Here is an 18,252-nt window from a genome sequence, read left to right on the forward strand (position 1 = left end):
ACTCAGCCCTCCAGATGTTTTGGGACTACAACTCCCATCATCCCTGACCACTGCTTGCTCCTGTTAGCTAGGGATGATGGGAATTGTAGTCTGAAAACAACTGGAGGGCCGAGTTTGCCTATGCCTGATCTTGATGCTCCCACAATCACAGCCTCAGCTTCAGGCAGAAATCAAGCATCTCTCTCTCTCTTTCACTTTTGCCTGCAGCCTGCTTCTAGCCCAACTCTCTCATACAGGCTCTTGTCCTTCTCACTAGCAGCCAGGTGAGGAAGGGGACCCACCCATTTGGCCTCTGGAACAGAGCAGCTTCTTCATATATTAATCACCCATACTTTAGGGCCATTACCAAGAAGCTGACCTAGCTATTTCAACCATGGAATCCCCCAAACTCACAACAATACATTAAGAATAATATTGGAAGGGGGAGGGAGGACGAGAGCGAGAGTGCATTAATTCTAGGATTTTTCATGGCCATCAGGTGGTGCAGTGAGCTACCATAAGACTTGTTAGAAATGCACAGCAATTCTAATCTATGGGTTTAGGTGTATTTGTCTCAATCTGAGTGTCCCCATCCCTGGCGCATCACTCTGAGCACTGGGAGGGATGAACTGAAGGAGGCTTCCAAGTGTTTCCAGTGTTTCAATGTCTCCAAACACCTGGGAACTGACAGCACAGGGTTCACCTGAATGCAATAGAAGCTGCCTCAGACCTCCATGCTCAGCACACAAAGGTCTCCTGTGATGATAAGGTCATTGGAAGGAGAGCCTGTGTGCATTACCCGGCTAAAGCTCTTTATGCATTCAATTTGAACACCTGAGAAGAGCTTTGCTGCAATGCATATGTCAAATGCAACAAGTTGCTTCCCTTAAGCATCCAGGAGTTCTTTCACTGTCAGTTCACGAGACAATAAAAAAAACAACAACCATTCTCAAGTCTAAATGTCAGTGGTGGCAATGATCATCCCTATCTTACATTATCACACCAAGTGGAAAAAATAAACTCGTTACTGAAAAGCATTCAAAACCGTCAAGCCAAAGAGCCTGCAATAGCAAAAAGAGTCCTGATCCTCTCTTCTAAAGCTCTCAGAATAGAAGTTGCCATGATTTCACATTTGCGATTACTATAAAACTCTTGTGGAAAGGGAGAGATCATCAGTTGCTCTGACTCATTGTTCATTAGCAGCATATTGAGACACAACTTGGGTTTTCCAGAAGGCAAATTTACGTCAGCAAGTGAGAAGATAATCACGGCTATAAATCTTAGATCACGTCCTCGACTGCTGGTTTGTTTTATGAAAAAAGCAAAAAAAGCAAATCTGTTAAGGCAATATTTCATAGCTTAACCAAATGCAGAAACAAGATGTCACAGGGTGCAAGTGATGACTTAGTTCCAGTGTCATAGATCTTTACAGGCAGTCCATCAAGAAGCCAGGTCATCACACTGCTACCACCTCAAGACTTGACCGTTATGTTCTGAGAAACTGGAATGCACACAATAGTTTACTAATTTCTTCCAAAAATGCCCCCTTCCTTTCAGAGATCCATTCCATGAACATCAGAAATACTGTGGCAGATCACTTAACAGTTCTATTGAAAAATCTCAGATGCTGTAAACCCCACAGAGCTGTGTGCTGAAAAAAGGCTGCATCTTACACAGCAGCCCTTTTGCATGTCTCCTCAGAAGCAAGCACCACAGAGCTCAGCAAGACTTGGTCCAGTTAAGTGTGTGCAGAATTGCATCCAAAAAAGTAATTTTTTTTTTTTTTTACACAGAGCAGGTGGCCAGAACCACAGCAGAACAAAGTACTATACAGTTGAACCTAGGATTGTCTAAACCTGGCAAGTCTCTAAATGAACCAAGGAATTCAGGGTACAATGCGATTACATGGATCTTTCATTTCCTGCTTTCAGGCAGGAGGTGAAGATAATTTTACTTCAGTGGGCTTTCTTCAGGCTTTCTTCAGGATTCTGATCTTCTGTTTGCTGCTATATATACATTCACCCTTTCTTAGAACTGATGATATCTTCTCAAACAGTGACTCACAATTGAATTGGGAGAATTGTGCCCTTTGAAAAATACTGTTCTTGGCATGACATGAGGTAACTTAAAAACTCCATTTGGTGATATTTGATATGTGGCAGCTGTTAGACCCATGTAGGTAACATCACAGTCCTATGTATGTGTTTGTGTGAATGTCTGCGGGCTTAAAGTGCGAATCGTGTTGAGAGTGAAGGTATGCAGGGATGATCTAACTGTGTTCAGAGCTAAATGCTTCCACCAATGGAAACTCTATGCTTTCAGGATTTTCGACGCATGAATTCATATTAATGCACTTAGAATCCTTCTTCAGATTTTTGCACCAGAGCTTGACCAGAGCTTTCTGAGATACTGGACACAGAGCTTTTGCATGTACCTCCACCCTCTCCCCACTGTAAGCCCACCTGGGTTCACCCTGAATGAATGAATGAATGAATGAATGAATGAATGAATGAATGAATCAATGAATAGGACTGTTGCAATCTGCAAGTTATAAACATGCACAGGCGAATTCACCCTTAGTTGTCCATCGCTGGATTGCAACACACCAGCTCAATGGACTTTCTGAAACCTGTAATACTACATGAGAGCGATAGCACTATTGTAAGCATCTTAACTTTGAAATAAAAGCCACAGGGGTCAGTGGTAGTTTCTTCCTTTCTGGTACATGGAGTCATAGAATTATGGAGCTGGAAGGGACACTAGGGGTCATCTAGTCCAACCTCTTGCAGTGCAGGAATCTCAGCTAAAGTATCCAAGACAGATGGCTGTCCAACCTCTGCTTATAAACCTCCAAGGAAGGAGAGTCCACAACCTCCAGAGGGACACTGAGAACAGCTCTTACTGTCATAAAGTATTTCCGCATGTTTAGTCAGAATCTCCTTTCTTGTAACTTGATTCCATTGGTTTGGGTCCTACCCTCTGGAGCAGGAGAAACAATCTTCCTCCATCTCCAATGTGACAGCTATTTAGATATTTGAGCCTAGGACTTGCCGATCAGAAGGTCAGCGGTTCGAATCCCCGCGAACGGGGTGAGCTCCCGTTGCTCGGTCCCAGCTCCTGCCCACCTAGCAGTTTGAAAGCACCTCAAAGTGCAAGTAGATAAATAGGTACCGCTCCGGCGGGAAGGTAAACGGCCATAGACTTAAATGATAAGAGTCACAGAGTTTGCTCTTCTGGTTCCTTTGCATCACTTTATTCTTTTTCCTCAAGGTAGAAGAAAGAGCTGGTTTCCCTCTCTCCCCTTTCATACTTAGTGTGGGACCACAGCTTGCAGGGATGGGAGGTTTATCCTTCCCTCCTCATCTGTGATCCCAATGAAAATCCCCTTCCCCATTATAGCAATCTGCATTAGAAACCAAGCTCCCTTTGGTGCCCCTCATGTTGAAGCAATTTTTCATTGATATTTTTGCCAGAAATTGGTTAAAATTTCCCAAGGAAAATCACCAACCACATCTGATAATACCCAAGACATGGCTGCTATCTAGGCAAGAACTTCTAGTTAGATCCCTAGTAAAGAATTTGGAGATGGAGATCTTCGGCTCCCTCCCCTTTCTACATGTACTTGCTGCAATCATTGCATGTGATGTGTTAAACTTTTAATAAAATATCTATTTTTGCAATCGTAACTGTTTGCTAACGACTGAGACTTCCCTTAACTAGACCCTATCACTTTCCTTTGAGTCACGTCTTACAACACATCAGTAGAAAAGCAATGATTTCTGTGTCATTTATTGGGTATGATCCATGAGGCAAATTGCCTCATTAAATTTACAGTGGGTGGCTTGCTTATTATTTTATGCCCAACCTCATAAAGGAACAGGTCAGGCAACTTCCATTCACTCGTTCGCACCATGGTGCATTCAGATTACATGCTGAAATGGACGGGAAGGGAAAATGGAAGAAGCCCAAGAGATTATGCATGCTGTTCTGTATATTACTTTTAGTATTTCTCTTGATCGAGCTACAACCTTTTGCAAATGTCAGGCCTGGTTGTCCCAAACTTCACACATTCAGCCTGCCCAACCAGACTTTTGGTAAATGCACCTTAAAATGGCTTGCAAAAAAGCTTTAGTAATTACATATTTAGGAGGTCCAAAAGGAAAATAGAATACAATTAAGAAAACCAGCACTAAAATACATAATTTCAAGCCAATCAATTTATATTTATTGTCATGGGGTTTGGGGTAAGTCTGAATGATGCCTGTGGATCGCTTCCAGGGCTGTGATTCTGTATCCAGTGAGGTTTAGAATGCAGTAGAAAAGGCTACTGAACCAGTCAGACAATTTTCTTTGTTAAGGTAATGGCTTTTGGCCAGTTAAGTGCTCTCATCAGAATCTCAAAAAGAGAGCTATGTAGCTATAATAACAACTAAGTGATGGCACTTTCCAAGAAGGGAGCCAGCATTTTCTCCAATCACAACCCCCCACCTGGCTGGATGCCACATCACCCTAAATAGGGAACAATAGGCATAGCTGTCAACTTACAGATTTGAAAATAAGGGACCAGCAGCCTCAAAAATAAGGGATCAGCAGCCAAAATAAGGGCACAGGTATGTTCAACTTCTGAGTCCCTCCGAGCCAAAGGCAGAAAGCCCAGCCAGCAGCCAAACGAAGCTTCAAGCGGTGGTTCCCACAAAGAGGATGCAGCAAGGAAAACCACCTCCACCTCTCCGCTGGGAAGCGCTGAGCAAAGGCAAGTTCCCAGGCAACGTGGCCGATTTGATCGGCACAAGGCATGCAAGCTCCACCCCCCAGTCGTTCTTAGACTCCTTATTGGGTGAGCAACGCAGCCAAGCAACACAGTTGGAGCCTCCCTCCTCCCTGGCCGGCAGGAAGGGAGGGAGAGGAGCTGCTTCCTTTGAAACCCAGGAAATTTAAGGGACATCATCAATAAGGGACAGCAGCGGGACACGGCGCTGGGATAAGGGAGTTTCCCGCCAAATAAGGGACGGTTGACAGCTATGAATAGGTCAAGGAGAGAGAGAGAGAGAGAGAGAGAGAGAGAGAGAGAGAGAGAGAGAGAGGAAAGCAGAAGCTGGAGAAACAGAGGCATGTCTCCTCTGTGATGGACCCAAGGGTATGAAGTGGGGCTTCCTTGGAAACACTAATGGATGGGCAAGATCTTTTGTGGTGGTAATGCTATGAGCCCCTCCCACCACCCCTCAAATCCTATGCTCAAGTGGTATATATGTGTAAATAAAACCACATATCCTAAAGACACCAGAGTTTCCATTGACCTTCATTCCAAGGAAACCAAACCCAGGGTATGCACAGGCTTCTCATTGCTTGGAGACTGGGGGTGTGCAATGCCTTGTCTGCTGTTTGGTAACCCTGTAGCTCAGCAGAAACTTCATAGCTTAGTGATAAGAGCATTTGCACTGCTGAAAGAGACCTCTGCCTGAAACCTTGGAGAGCCGCTGCCAGTTGGCACAAGACAATACTGAGCTAGAGGCAGAAATGGCATGACAGGGTGGAATGGACTTCCTATGTTAGGCAAGAGCTGTAGCTGAGCGGTAGCACGTCTACTTTGCATGCAGGCTCATTATTTTTTTGCTATGTATTAAACCTCTTGCTGGCACCTTGTACATGCTCGCATCATGTCTGCATATTTTATCTTACAAGCTCCTCGGTTCAAGAAGCCAGCTTCACATCTTTTATGCCAAATGAATGCACCCGTCACAAAAGACAGGTAACACCCTGACATAAGTGGAATAGCTCCATGTGTCAATCTCTGTGCACAACATAATGAAATCACAGTGTATTTTGCCACTGCCAAAGCCCTTAGCTCGTAATTTGCATCTATGTGTCACTAATAATAACAGTAACAGACTTAAAAAAACCCACATCTGGGTCACTCTGTTCCAGCAATATCGGGCCTACAAAGACTCCATGAGTGGAAAATCCACAGAGCTATGATTTGGTTCATGTCAAACCTAATGGAACAATTCCCCATAATATTCAGTGCCAAATATAGTGCATTCATCGGAAGAGTTCAGAACACATTAATTACATTAAAAACGGTAACGGACCACTGACAGTTAAGTCCAATTGCATTACTGTACATTATTTGTTACCCTACAACAGAATGTTGTGGTGTAGAGTGCTCCTGTTCAGGATTCTAGCTATTCCATTCAATTCTCCCACTCCGGTTTTCTATTCCTACTCCCACAACAGGTCCGTGATCATTCACCTTTAGTTCAACCGGCGATTATAGGAACTACTTTCATGTGTAGTTCGGAGATTTTTGAACTAGTTTGGTCAACTATGTTCAACTGAACTAGTTCGTTCCAAGCACAGGGGAGCAATCCAAGGCTCACTGAAGCTGACACATGCAACATTGAAACACACTGGCCTTCTTCATAGAATCATCCCTTTTCCTGCACTCTCTATATATTTTTTAAAAAAACACCAAGTTTTTATTGGTTTTTAAACAAACAAATACAATAACCAATAACCAACAACCAATTATCCAGCAGTACATCTAGCGGTGTTTGTTTTATCCATTGTCTCTAGACATATACTTACACATTCAACACTGAAACATATTACTATATATAACCTCTCCACTGAAAATATTGAATGGTTGGTTTAAGAAGGTCTTGACTATAAAATATCTGTGAGTTGCACTCAGAACAATGTTATGAGACAGCTTAATATAGGTATAGTAACAACAATAATGGGACGCGGGTGGCGCTGTGGGTAAAACCTCAGTGCCTAGGGCTTGCCGGTCACATGGTCGGCAGTTCGAATCCCCGTGGCGGGGTGAGCTCCCATCGTTCAGTCCCAGCTCCTGCCCACCTAGCAGTTCGAAAGCACTCTTAAGTGCAAGTAGATAAATAGGTACCGCTCTATAGCGGGAAGGTAAACGGCGTTTCCGTGTGCTGCTCTGGTGCTGATTCGCTAGAGCAGCTTCGTCACGCTGGCCACGTGACCCAGAAGTGTCTGCGGACAGCGCTGGCTCCCGGCCTCTAGAGTGAGATGAGCGCACAACCCTAGAGTCTGTCAAGACTGGCCCGTACGGGCAGGGGTACCTTTACCTTTACCTGATTTTGGTTATATTGTGGTTAGGTGATGCCCTGCTTGACAACCCCTTCCCTTTCCCCATCTATTTCTTTCTTAGAAGAGCACGTTAATAAAGATGCTTTAATTGATGTTTTCCCTAGGTGATACCTGTGTGCTTGCAAGGCTTAGCAATCTTTTTTTGTACCCTAGTGTACGCACTAGACACAGGAAGGCTAGTGTGAGTTTACTTTCATTCAAATGGTCCAATAACTTACTATATATGAAATAAATAAATAAATAAAAACAAAAAAAAGTCCAGTAGCACCTTAGAGACCAGCTAAATTTGTTCTAGGTATAAGCTTTCTTCTGCATGTACACAAAAGCTTACTGTATAGCCAGAACAAACTTAGTTGGTCTCTAAGGTGCTACTGGACTATTTATTTATTTATTTCGACTGCATCAGACCAACATGGCTACCTACCTGTTTCTATATATGGGATTTGAAATCATTCTTACACTTTAACAACAACAACAAACCATAAAATACTAGAACAATTTTTTCAAATTGCAGCATTTATGTTAAAAAAGAAAAGGCAACATTTCCCACTGTTGACATTTACAAACATTATGTTTAAAAAGACAGGCAAAACTGTATCCTGGTTGGGTGCATATATTATTTTTTATCACTGGAATGAGGCAATTGCTGAAACTGGCATACTTTCTCTCTGTCTGCAGAGCATCAGAGGAGCTGAAATTAAATCAGTATGAAACCCACACACTGGTATCTGATGAAAACAGGAAATACGATCTGAGCAACGGCCAGAATTCCTAGACCTCTCTTTGTTTAGCAACACGAAGCTCATCTCCCAGGGACCATAGTTAGTTTTTTTAAAAAAATATCTATGTGCTTCCTACAAGCCATGATCAAAGTCTCTAAAAAAGTTGTCATCCATCCATATAGGTGCCAGTACTCACCATGAAGTTGTTATAGTAAGGGCCACATTTTTAACATTTGGGGGGAATGGTGCCGGTGCGGTGTACACTTGAGTACCCTTGGGGGGGGGACTGGTCCTTTGAGTTAGTAGAGTATAAGACTCTTAAAGCTTAGGGTTGTGGGTTTGAGTCCCACCTTGGACTAAAGATTCCTGCATTGCAGGGCATTGGGCTAGATGACACTTTTGGTCCCTTCCAACTCTACAGTTCTGTGACTCTATGAATCCCACAGAGCGTGTTCTCCCTCATGGAGAGCGCATGTTGCAGTGGGGTCCGCCAGGCCACCCCTCTGTTGCCAGGCAGGATTACTAAGGAAGCCAGTGGCAACGATTAGATGGCTGGGTTGCTGGGGTAAATTCTATGTTGCAATTTGGTGGGAGGGATCCGTGGTTTTAAATCCTGTGCACGCTGCTGGTGCTTTCTCTTTTGCTGCGTGCAACGGATCACCCGACCTAATTTTATGGGTTTTGCATTGACCTTGCTATGCCTGTCATGGGGTTGTCTGCTCTTGGGGCAGGGGCCTGGTAGGAATTTTGTCCATCTGGCCGATTGGCTGGGCCATTTGGTTTTTGCCTACTGCGTAGCAAATCGTCACAACTTGTAAGGTTGTGGTTAGGCATTGGTTATCAATTGATTGGAGGAGGGGTTAGGATTGGCTGGGCCTGCCCCTCCAAGGTTGCTGCGGAAAGGGAATTCTGTTAAAGGAATCCAGGGGCTTGCCAATTTTTTGTCCGAATCCCTGGAATGGGGCTAGGGCTGGCAAGCCCTGGGGACCATGCGGGGAGAGGTGAGGGCCTGTGGCTCAGCTCCATTTCTCCCCAATATTATTTTCCCTTACTGACTTTTGTTGGAAGTCAGTTCTGTCCCCAGGTTGGGGGGGCAGGCAGATAGTCTTAACCTAAGCAACCACTCATATTTATGTATTTCAATAAAGTTGTGGCCAAAATTATGCCAAAAACCTTAAACAAAAATAAGTGTGTGTTGTGAGTTATTTGAGGGGTGGCTTGGGGACCTCGACATGCAACGACCATTAACAACAATCCTTATGAAAGAATCAGTGACCTTGAATAATGGCAGACATTGAGATTCCACAACATGACCCGTGCGAGAAAGACTCGCAATACAGTACAATACAATCTCATACCATTATCTTAATAGACCGTGCGTGTTTCAACCACAGGCAAGTGAATCAGGAAGCATAACATTACAACAGTGGGCAAAACCTCTATGGCACAACATACTTGCTGTTAGCAAAATATTGAGGAAAGGCAATGCACATTTGAGAAGCAGCAGGTTGCTTTATGGTACTTGATCTCCAAGGACATGAAGACACAGTTTGGCCAGAGGCTGCAAAGGAGGACCTCAGGGAGTTTAGCTGTGTCCCTTTGTTTTGGACAGATGGGGAAGTTCACAGTTCAGGGGCAGGGCATATTTCCATATTGCCAGGGAGTGAGTTAGAAACATCTGCTCTGCCACTCACTGTGGCCCCAAACCCTGTTCTGCATGTCTGCTTGTTCCCTGAACACCTCTTGCTCCTGAGAAATAGAGAAAGAGAGAGATATTGGCTAAGATGAGATTGCAGCAGAGAGAGTTGCTAGGGGTTCAGTTGAGCATCTCAAATGCAGCCCCTCCAGTGAAACAGGTATGTGTCCTGCCAAATCCTGGCCCTCCCAGCATGCTCCTTTTCTGACTGGAGGAGAATGAGGCACCTAAATTCTTCTCCAGGGTCTGCTCTTCTACCTAGAAGCAGCCAGTTGTTGGCTACTATGGGAAGAATGCTGGACTCAATGTATACCCTCCAACATCTTCTCACCCAAATCCAGGACACACCCACCCCGTGCACCATGCCACCCCTTCCCCTGACTGCCACTGCTGCCCCCTGCTGCCACACCCCCCACCTGCCACTGCCTTACCTTTGCCATGTCTCTCTCCTCCTTCTCCACTGCCGCTCCCTTGGCCTCCTTGCGGCCTCCTCGATCTTGCTGCGGCCGCCGGAAGTGGTGTGTCCGCTTCCGGAAGTGTGCTTCCAGATGTGCTCTGCCCACTTCCTTCCAGGAGTATGGCAGGGCTGGCAAAGGCCATGTGGTGGAGGCCATGGTGGAGGAGGCTTCCAAGGAGGAGGGAGAGGAGGAGGAACCGGGACATCTGGAATTTCAAACAGAAGCCGGGGGGCATCTGTAATTGCAGGATGTCCCGCTCGAGACTGAGTGACATTGCCAGACAAGAGGACATAGCCCAGGTAAAACCAGGGATGTTCCTAGGGGACCAGATTTATCGGACCATACCAGCCCCCTACCTTGCAGAAATCCACTATGTGGAATACCGCAGACTTCTTACAGCGGCTAGATTAAATGTCCTTGACTCTGCGATATTGTGGGGAAGGTACAGGGGAGTACCATACGCCCAGAGAACCTGTCATTGTACCATGGATGTGGTTGAGTCCACCGAACACATTCTCTTGACTTGCCCTTCTTATGCAGAGCTTAGACAAAATTTTATAGACCCACTCCTATGTCAATTTAGCTTCCTACCCGGAGAAAACCAGGTTTTACACTTGCTGAATAATGTCACTAGAGCTATACCTTCCTTGGTGGCCAAATTTCTTTTTTTAGCTTTTAAGCGTCGCAAGACTATAATTGACTGTATTGATATGGGGCTATCTGTTTAGCCCATTTTAGTGTTGGCTAAGTTCTAAAATCTTCCTGGATGTTTTAACTGTGTATTGACAAATGTACTTTTTTCTGACTGACGGTTGAATAAAAGGTTGATGATGATGATGATGGTGTCCCGCTCAAAGTGGGACAGTTGGGTGGTATGTCAGTGGCCTGATCTGGTAGGTCTTTTCTCATGTCCCTTTGGATGATGATGATGATTGAAATATACTCGGAGTTGAGAGTGGATTTCATGTTCTTTATTCAGCTCATAGTGGTGATGAAGAATGGAAGCTCCCCCAGAATGTCTGTTTAAATACATTATTTACACAATGGGCCCCATGTGATTGGCTAATTCTGGGTTTCACCTGTAGGCCAATCAGGTTGTGGATTCACTTCCACCTGCAGCTGGATTGGGTGGCTCCTGTGGACCAAACAGACTGCTGCATTCTGAATCCTATTGTTCTAGGACCAATCAGACTGCTGCCTTTTGGATCCTATTCAACTCAGTACATAACAATGATGATGACGATCCCACCTTCCCTCCAAGGAACTCAAGATGCTGTACCTATTTCTCCCTCTCTCTTCCTTTTATCCTCCCAACAACCCTGTGAAGTATGTTAGTCTAGACCAGTGATCGCCAAACTTGGCCCTCCAGCTCTTTTGGGACTACAATTCCCATCATCCCTAGCTAACAGGACCAGTGGTCAGGGATGATTGGAACTGTAGTCCCAAAACAGCTGGAGGGCCAAGACTGGTCTAGACAGTGACTGGTGCCAAGTCTTCCAGTGAGATTTGTGGCTGAGTAGGGATTTGAACTCTGGTCTCCCAGTTCTGAGTTCCAACACTCTAACCACTACACCATCCTGGTTATATTCCCCCTACTCCATAATGCACTGGTGCGTTGAGCATCTCTTTCCTTTTGTAACTGAGTGCCTGAAGATAGGCTGACAATACAGAGCAGCGTGTTTTGCCATGTGTTTACAGTTCCTTGGCAAGTTGGAGGCAAGTCTCCTTTTTTCATCCTGGATCTGTTTCATCAGCTGATATAAAAATATTATACAGAGGGTAAGTACAGAGGATGGTGCCTCTCAGTACAAAGGCAACAAAAGTAAACACACAAACGGATATACTACATTAACTTAATTGAGTCTAAAGGAGCAACAGCTATTATTTGTCACCACTGGCCTAGCTCCAGCTGTTGGCACAGCTCCAGAGAGCAACTATTATGCAAGTATATATTGTTTGTGATATAAGGTGCCATGTTCAGGGAATTTAATATATATTAAAAATCCACTTACCCTTGCAATGATTACAAACTGAGCAAGTTGAGATGAAAATATCAAAAAATATTGCAGCCATTAAACAACCATGCATCCCACAGCTGTGAGCATAGACCACCTCTATAAAAGCACTTTGCCTTTTAGCTGATGCTGTCAAACTTATTTGAGACAGGGCAGGTGGCATTTCACCTGAGACCCTCATATCATCTGCCTCTTTCCGAGACATGTAATTTCCTTTTATTTACAAATACTGCTTTGAGCAGTTGTTCTTTCTAACTGAAAAGATGAAGGCAAATTTTCATAATCCCATTTGGCCAGGATGATCAATGTCGGTTACACTTTGAGCCACAGTGACATTTCGCAATGCCAACCTTTTAAAGAACTCTGTATGTACCATTTCCCTTTGCATACAAGGGAGGAGACTTCAAACTGAAGTGCCAGACTGTCATTGAAAGAAGATTGCAGAGGCTGCTTTTGCTTAGTGTGGGAGACTGGAGGTCAAGCAGGGCTGTGGTTGTTGTTTTTAACAAACCTCCTAACTTTGGGCCTCCACATATTTTGCCAAAGAAAGGTTATCTGTGCCAAAAAACCCAAATGCACTAATAACCATTAATGCTCAATAATTAATATGTTCAGAGTTAGTAAAGGTAAAGGTACCCCTGCCCGTACGGGCCAGTCATGTCCGACTCTAGGGTTGTGCGCCCATCTCACTTAAGAGGCCGGGGGCCAGCGCTGTCCGGAGACACTTCCAGGTCACGTGGCCAGCGTGACGAAGCTGCTCTGGCGAGCCAGCACCAGCGCAGCACACGGAAACGCCGTTTACCTTCCCCGCTAGAAAGCGGTACCTATTTATCTACTTGCACTTTTAGGGGTGCTTTCGAACTGCTAGGTGGGCAGGAGCTGGGACCGCAGACGGGAGCTCACCCAGCCGCGGGGATTCGAACCGCCGACCATGCGATCGGCAAGCCCTAGGCGCTGAGGATTTACCCACAGCGCCACCCGCGCTGTTCAGAGTTAGGCCCCACCTAAATTTAAAGCAGAATCATGCCACTCTGAATAGTCTTGGCTTCTCCAGCAAAATTCTAGGAACTATAGTTTGTTAAGGGTGCTGAGAGTCATTAGGAGACCCCTATTTCTCCCTGAGAACTACATTTCCCAGAAATCATTGGGAAGATGGATGGATTGTTAAACCACTGTAGTGCTCTGTGTAGAATAGGGGTTGTCTAACAACTCTCAGCACCGTTAACAGATGTCAGATTGTGACCTAGTACTGGGTTCCAATGCATGTGCTGAAGACCAATGGTTTAACACTCTGCCCCCTCTGCAAAACAGTAGAGAGCAGTGTCCCCCCCCCCAAAAGAATATCATCTACTTCCTGCACATATTTGGCTGGTGCCACTATCCTTAGACAGTTGTTGGCAAAGCACATCATGCACTCTTGCCATCTCATCCCCTTCAATTTAACCTTCCCAGTTCCAGGTAATTTATGTTTTCAACAATGCCTCAGAAGTTGGGCTGACCTCTGGAATACTATGTGGGAGCAGGAATCTAACATGCTTCAAAGGCATAGTGTGTTTGGGGAAATGACCACTACTACTACAAAAAAACAACCCCCAGCAACCATGGTGCATTGCCCCACTAACCTCATCCTACCCTCAGCCAGTCCCCACCTGTCTGCCTTCTTCATTACAACCAGCCCATGGTCGTCAACTTCCTTCTTCTCAGTCAGAATTCAGCAGAGGGGAGATTGGAGACAAAATAAGGAGGAGCTGGCTTGGCCTGCCATTAATTTTGCCTCCATCGATTGTTTGGGTCCCTTTCCTTCCACCCTACCAGCCTCAATGGGTACTAAACACCACTAGGTGGCTGCCATGTTTTTCCTTTTCCCATACAATGCCCCAGAGGTTGACTCAAAATCTTGGGCAGAGTGGAGGGAAAGCATGGTCTCTTGGGGTTCTGCCATCTGAGGTGACGGCTCACCTCATGGATAGGCCAGCCCTGCTTCAATGTAAGATGTGAAGCTTGCCAAATGCTGGTTGAACCCTGCCCTGGTTGGCTGTCACATAAAGCTGATGAACTGCATTTTGATGCAAACCATCTGGAGATAAAATAGATAAAAGGCCTTAAAGGCCAAGGATATGAGACAGAAATGATGTGAGTAACAGATAAATAAATACTTGGCTCCCACACCTCACTCCGATGATTATATGAAGGCTGGCTCTCTTCTCCCTCCTCCAATTGGGCTGCAGCAATAACTATTTGCCCATCGATCTTCCCTTTCCTCCTGAGCGTCAGTTTGCTGTTTTCTGTCATGCTTAAAAGTGCTGTAGGCACCCAAGATCACAATGATATTTTTAGCAAAATGGAAAATAAGATCTCGAGAAAGGTCACTCCTTTCGCAGTGCTAATTATATTGCTCTAGAAGGAGATTACAGCACATTGGTGACCAGGAATAATAGCTGGAATAGCTTATAAATCTTCAGCAGGTAGTTCTCATTAAAGCAGACCTTTTTTTCTGCCACTGAGTCACTCAACAGCCAAGGTTTATTTTCTTTTATCTTCATGCCTCAGTGGAGCACCAAAACTCTTTTGAAAATAACTAATTTCTATGCATTTCTGTTTTCTTAAGAAATAAACTCGACGTTGAATACTGAATTCTTTAGAAATAAAATTCAGACTCGAAAGAGGATTGTGTTAAATGGGTCATTTAATAATGGTCACTATTGTGGCTTTCCATATTTCATCATAAAAAGGAGCCTTCACAGTGGTTTTCATCTAGCTGTTTACGGTTCCCTCACACCAGTTTTCTCCACCTCCTTCATACGTGTCCCTTTGGTTCTGCACAGGGTCCACAAAACTCTTACCTATCTAGTCAAAGTTTGCCTGAGCTACTTTGTTTTGGCTATAGCATATGCTACTTGTAGTGGGAGATTAGCAGCCAAATCTAACTGCATATTCTTGCTAGCTAGCATGACAAATACTCATGGTACTATAGAGTGGTAGAGTGGTAGAGTAGGCTCTGTGCAATGTCATTTCCCCTCTTCTCCTGAAGAGGAAGGAGCATAGAGTATTTAATGTTCCTCTTTTCCTTTGACAAGCGAAGGAAGGAGAAATGTCTCCACTTGCACCAGCTCAGGCAGATGCCTGAGGCTTGTAAATATAAGTATTTTGCCTGAATAGTTTTTACCGCTACTGTTGCTGTGAGACAATGAATGATTATAAAGCAGGTAAATATTATTTTTAAAGTTACTTTACAAATTGTTTCCCGATTCTTTGTTAAGCGGGGTAAGAATGGGGGGGGCAGCTTATTTCATTATAAAACAAGCTTTCATAGCCTAATTCCTATGCTTTTAATTTTGCTGCCATGGGCGGGATTTTGAAACTGTTCACCTCACAAATGTGGGTGCCTGGAGGAATAAATTGCAATTAATATATCATCTCATACCCATTAAAACCCACCCCACAGCTGTCACCAAAATAATATGGGAAGATTCCCCAAATTGGCTCACCTTTTGATTGGTACTGGAGTTGTCTTCCTCCTTTCTTGTTGCCTGTGAGTGTTCTGGCTTGTGAACATTTTTTTGGAAGCCAAATGTCCAAAGCAGCTTCTGCGGCTTTCGATTGAGTGCAGGAAGCTCCTGCAGCCAATCGGAAGCAGTGCCTTGGTTTTCAAATGCTTTCGGAAGTCAAATGGACTACCGGAATGGATTCCATTTGAGAACCAAGGTACAACTGTATTTATATATACTGCATTTAAAAAATAAATAAAGCTCCTGATCAATTAATCTGGAACATCTTTTTAAGTGAATTCAAAATTTTTAATTTATTCATCTAACTTATTCATCAGCTAAACATTTCAGTCCTGCATGTAATCGCTTAAAAATGGGCGTCTAAAAGAATGCAACCATCAACCATAAATTCCCTCCTGAATTTAATTCTTGTTGTTAAAAAAAACATAATTCTTGACAGGGATTACTCATTCGTATTCCAGAAGTATTCTAAAGACGTCTTTCCACACTGGTTTATGCGAACAACTCCAAGTCAGACAACAGGAGATACAAAGAAGTTGATGTATTCAGACAACACGTTCTGAATACTAAGTTCAGTGAAAATGACAATTCCTTTTCAATTCTTTTTGCTTGGCAATTAGAGCTATATGTAAATTGGCTGCTTCTATGTACATTTCATGCAAATTGTTCTGTCTTTAGAGATTTCATCAGATTATGTAATGAGACAGCTGGCCTGGCCTTGGTACTGCAGAGTAAATAAAATATTGCTGTGGAGATCATGGCTATTAAATATTGCTGTGATGAGTATTGAGTCTCATTTATAAAAGGACGGAGGTGGCGGTAGCTGGATCAAGTCCACCTAATAAGAAGCATAGAGTGGATGAAATGACACTATGAACCAAGCCCTGCAAAATGGCTTCATAGAAGCAAGCTTTCTGATGCCATTCCTCAGCAGCATAGCAACCCCCAGTGGGAGAACCGAAGTTGTTGAGCCCAACAACCGCCGTAACACCACCATGATACCCTACAGACCCCACTGCCGCCCTACACCCTGCTGCCGCTACCCCTGCCTAGCTATGCTACTGCCATTGAATCAACCCTCCATCCCCTAAAAAACACCAATTGGAATTGCATATCCCTGTGAATGTGGGAATAATAGGGGTCACTACGCAAAGAAAGAAGGGGGCATATTCTGAGTTCAGTATTTCTACTCCTCCAGATGTTTGCTCAGTATTCATCCTGATTTTCATGCACAAATCTTAGGGAGTAGTTAGATTATATCTGGTCTTTATTGAACATTCATTCTGATTTGTTTATGCAACAATGAGCATTCATCCTGATTTGCTCTTGGGAAACTGACAGTCTTGCCAACAGTCCATAGGTGGAAAACCTATGTCCCTGTGGTCCAATTTGGGCTCACCAGGGGGTCCAAGTTGGTCCACAGGGCAATGTCCCCAAACCACACCCACCGGTCCATCACCTGACATCAGTGAACGGTATCAGCTGATGATGGGCTTGGTGGCAGGGTTCAATCCTGTTTCACTGGCATGTTCCTGTATAGGGAACATACCAGCGAAGCAGACCACTGCAGCCAGCATGATTGCATTTTGCACTCATCAGCTGATGAGCAGAAGGTTCAATCCTGCTGGGTTCTGCTCCATCAGTGTGTTCCCTGTGAGTAACATGCCGGAGAAGCAGATCCCTCTCCCCACCCCACAGATCAACTTTGGACAGGTGTGCCCAACTAACAGTCATCTGACACCACCATGACATCAGATCATGATGTCAAAGCTGCTAGTAGTGGGAAGATACCTTCCCAGGTGGGTGAGCCCCATTTGCCCCTCGCTTCCCTTTACATCATGTGCATAAGCTACCTTCTTGACCCACTATTGGTGTTATCCACTCAATCTGCCTGAGCCTGTCTTCACTGAGCGTTGGAGTCCCATTGACTATCCTCACCTAGCTTATCCTACACTTTTCAGTGCGTTTCCCGTCATTTTTCAAACTGCAAAAAATAAATAAAAATCTGGGTTTCTAAAAAGTGGAATTGTTGCATACTGGTGATACTGGATTAAAGTGTTCTGTCGCCATAGTACAACGAATCCACTAGTGCAAGCATAAAGTTCCAAAATACTGATAGCTTGGAGGCGCTCATAAATTCTAAGGTTTATGGATAAGCCTGGAAATTCCCCTGCTTTAGTGGGCAGGTGGCCTCCCCACCCCCGCCAGTCCAAACAAGTCTCCTCTGTTTGACATCCCCTGTTTTTCACTGAGTGCCAAGTTCAGAAAGCAAAAGGTCAAGGGCATTCAAGGTGAAATCTTAAATATGAGATGAAGAATGGACAGTTCTTTTTAAGTTAGAAAAGCAGAATGAAAACTGTCACATGCATCTTGTGCCTTGTTTTCGAAAGGATGCTAGGAAGTTCAGAAGGGAGTCTTCACTCGAAATGTCAAAAAGAGCTCTGAGCTCTGAAGGTTGTTTGGTAGGGCAACAACTTGAAAAGGACAAGGAGCTACCTGGTAAGGTCACAGAATGAAGAACGTACACTGTGTTTTTAAGGCTGTCATCTTGCTACCCTAAAAAGAAAATACTTCTAAATAAATTGGAGTCACTCCAATTTATTTAACTTGCAAGTTGTGCCTTCTGTTCCATAATAGTAAGTATACTCCTATTTGAACCCTGCCCTTCTCACAAAGAGATCATCCCTCTCATTTCACAACAAACCATGGAAGAATGCAGGGGCACCAATGCCTGGGGGCCCAAGCCTCTCCCCC

This window comes from Podarcis muralis, chromosome 11 (genome assembly GCF_964188315.1).
Source record: "Podarcis muralis chromosome 11, rPodMur119.hap1.1, whole genome shotgun sequence".
NCBI classification, from domain to species: Eukaryota; Metazoa; Chordata; class Lepidosauria; order Squamata; family Lacertidae; genus Podarcis; species Podarcis muralis.